General features: G+C 25.9%; 1 long non-coding RNA gene across 1 annotated transcript; it reads left to right on the top strand.

The window, feature by feature from the left end:
• Positions 1–6: 6 nt before the first annotated feature.
• LOC126909687 (uncharacterized) lies at positions 7–2,307 on the top strand. The gene is made up of 2 exons (XR_007705084.1): positions 7–401; positions 1,935–2,307. It is a non-coding gene; the product is annotated as an uncharacterized LOC126909687 (long non-coding RNA).
• The last annotated feature ends 1,574 nt before the right edge of the window (positions 2,308–3,881 follow it).

Raw genomic sequence — 3,881 nt, 5'->3', positions numbered from 1 at the left:
TTATTTAAAATAATTTAAAATATCTGCTGTTATATTTAATGGCGTGTGAATTTATATTTTATGTTACTACACTAATTTAAAATGTTTAATTATTCTAGGCTGTAAAATTGTAAATGGTGCTCCAGCGTATTCAAATTTGCATAACAAAATATTTCAACTAGCTGATATATTTTGTGTTAATGAATCTGAAGCAGAAATATATACAAATGAAATAATAAAAATTAATAGTATTGAGACAGCTAATCAAGCTTTATTTTTACTTTTGAAACAAGGATGTAATACTGTTATCATAACATTAGGATCATTAGGTGCTGTTTTTGCTTCAAAAAATAACTCTGAACCTCAATGGGTCCATTCACCAAAAGTTACTAACCCTATTGATACTACTGCAAGTTCAACTCGTAAATTATTCAATAATAATGGTGGAACTAAAATATTGTTTTTTTTTAAATTTTACTCTAAAATTACTAAATATTTTACTATAATTTTGTAAATAAACTTTCGAGCATTAAAAATCATCCAATTAGAAAATTAATTAGTTTTTAGTTTTAGTTGTTATAGAAATGGGCAAGACCTATAGGTCCATTGTGTACACCTCCTACCGAATTATATAAATTTAGTTTCTTCACATAAATGTTTACACTGAAGTTATGTTGCTATTGTTGAATACCTAAGACTAAATGCAGGATGTCCTTCTAGGCCGCACCTTTATGTATTCAAAGAGTCCTGTCTCTCTAGCAAACTTAAATATTTTTTTGTGTTTTAGGTTTTTGATATCTTCTTTTCTAGGAAAAGATTTTTCCAAATGTTTAGATATTAATGTGGCCAAGTTATAACATTCACACTTAATGTGAAATGAATCTTCCTCTTCTTTTCGACACTTTCTGCACAGTGGTGATTCTATCACTTCCATTGTATAGAAATATTTAAGCAGATGACCATGTCCTATTAGTAGTCCAGTAAAAGTACACATTTGATATCTAATCATGTTATTAAAATCCCTCAGTAACTTGATAATACCATATTTTCTTGTGTTCTCTACACCAGTAGAGAATCTGGGTAGTACTTTGAAGGGTTGCTCTGTGAGTCTTACCACTTGTTCTGGTACAACATAGGTGTTTTCTGCACCTTTCCTTGCTAGAAAGTCTGCTTTTAAATTACCAGTCACAACACTGTGTCCTGATACCTATCCCATTGTAAATTTATTAAATTTTGCTAGTGATTCTAAAGTTTCCCTGCATTCAAGGACTAGCCTTGAATTCACCTGGTTATTACTAAGTGTCTTCAGAGCAGCTTGACTATTACTTAGGATAATTATGTAACTTTTCTTGAATACTAATAGGTTCTGGGCTTCTCCTAGTATTGCCATTATCTCTACTTAAAACACAGAGGGTATTGTTTCCATTGACATGCTGATATTTATGGTTTTAATCCTCAAATGCTATAACCTTTCCTAATTTCTTGGAGCTGTCTGTATACATTACAAACCCTCCTTTCTTAGTCTGGTGGTAAATTAGTTAATTACTAATTTTCATTTATTACTGTAGTTTAGGATTTGTTATCAACTTATCATTTTATTTTTTAGATAGCTGTTTAATGTGTTATATAACATGTAGGTTATTATGTATGTTTTAAATCTATAGAGTAATAAATAATTGTAGTTTACCCTATATACTTTAGCTATAATTCATTTGGCTGAGGTTAATTTGAAAAATATTTATATTCAACTTTTACTATTGTTACAGTTAATTTATGTCTAGATCAGACAACCCAACTATAAAATATAAATGTAAATTTACATCACGTAATATAAATACTATGTATATATATATTTTTTTTAAAAAAGTCAATAAGCACCAATGAATACTTTACTTCCACCTATGTTAAATTATTAAATAATACCTTTCAATTATTGAAATGAAATTTAATTTCAGGGTGCTGGAGATGCCTTTATAGGAGCTTTAGCATATTTTATTGTCCATAAGCCAAATTTAGATTTGTATGAAAAAATTAAGAGAGCATGTACAATAGCTTCTATTACAGTGCAACAAAAAGGTACCCAAAAAAGTTTTCCCAATAGAAATACTTTACCAAAATATTTGTTTGATTAAATTAAAATTTTTCATTCTATTATAATATTCAAATTTGTGTAACTTAATACTTATAATAATTCTTTATAAATTAGCTTATTTAAAATGTTACGGTAGTATACCATGTAAAATATTTTTATTGTTACATTTTTAATTCAATAATTTTGATGATATATATGTTATTAATATAGAATAAATGTAAAAAAAATTTATTTTACCTTTTATTGCTTATTTAGTTATTTTTGGCTTTAGAACTTTTAGTTTTTCTATGGTCATTTGGATTACCTATAAACTACTGTAACGCATTATTTGAGGGGCCCACATGAATTTAGACCTTAAATGTTTATAAATCTAAAACACAATTTTAATAGTATCTAAGGGGTCAGAAACTTAAGTTTAGGATTGAAGATATTATTTATTTGTTTTAATTTTATAATGCACATATTCAATGTTTAATTTTGTGTAAATATTTTATCATTAATTAACCCTCAACTTTTGATCTACCATTGAGTATTGAGAAATATTCAGTGGTTATAATATATATTCATTTACTATATGTAGTATTAGTTTTGAAAATAAAGGGGCAGACTATCCATTTTTAATTTTGTGTACCAGTACTAGATTCTAAGTGATTTCTCAATAAAAAATTATCATCAAATTTTGTACTTAGTTTTTTAACTATGCACAGTTATGATTTCATAAAACTCACCCCAAAAATATTAATTGAGCTTATGCAGCTTTTATAATGGTCATCCAATAATTATTTTTTAAATTTTAACAATTGGTCACAAATTATAAGTATATGAAAAGAACAAAGGATGGCCAACTTGTTATTCAACAAGTTGTAAACTTATAAAACTATTGAAATACTAGTAATCAAAAGAATACTTTTTGAACGTATTTGTATTTAGAATATAAAATACTTTTTAATGTAACATGCGTTTAGAGTCTTATTTAAGAATTTTATACCATAGGCAATTAAGAAAATCTTAACCAAAATTTCCTTAACAATATATTTTTGAAAAAAAATATCAATGAATTATGCACTTTTATCATTAAAAGTACGCATAAAAAAACATTCATTCGTAGACATAGTTTCATTATTTTTTTTATAAACTTTTCATAGTAATAATCGTAATTTTATATCATTTTATTAATACTTATATAAATTCTGTAAGAAAAAATGAGTAATGAAAATGTTGAGAAAATCAAAAAAACTCTTTATTTTAGTATTTGAATACGTATTCTGAATACATTTAGCCTGCTGTATTTAAATAGGTATTCAATAAACATTTTAAAAGTATCTTAGACAAGTTGTAGCTAACATCTCGAAAAACAGTTCAATATTTTAAAAATAATACATATTTAGAGAATATATGCAAAATATGGAATTGTAAACTTTCATTAGTTATATCAAATTAATTTAATCACAATTATGTTATTAGAACTTTATCGTGCATTTAGTATTTTTATTGATATCTAACTAAGTAATAAACAATTAATTTACAAAAAACTTCATAAAATTAAAGAGGATTTGCAATTTATAAATTCACATTGTTTTATTTTCATTTGGTTACAGTTCCTAAATATATAACAGATTGATAAATAATAATAAAGTGATTTTTTAGCTTCGATGCGAACCTGAGAAGGTATTGGTTTTACTATGTGTTTTTTTTTTGTGTCTGTTACCTCTTTTTCTCAGCTTTTCATCGAACGGATTTCTTTCAACGATACGTCAAAAGATCACAAATCGTATCTAGTCGAAGACATTACCCTCTAAAATTGAAAAAA

This window comes from Daktulosphaira vitifoliae, unplaced genomic scaffold, assembly GCF_025091365.1.
Source record: "Daktulosphaira vitifoliae isolate Bord-2020 unplaced genomic scaffold, ASM2509136v1 Scaffold_893, whole genome shotgun sequence".
Lineage (NCBI taxonomy): Eukaryota > Metazoa > Arthropoda > Insecta > Hemiptera > Phylloxeridae > Daktulosphaira > Daktulosphaira vitifoliae.
Note: the sequence above shows the minus strand (reverse complement) of the source record. Positions and strands in the feature narration are given on the sequence as shown.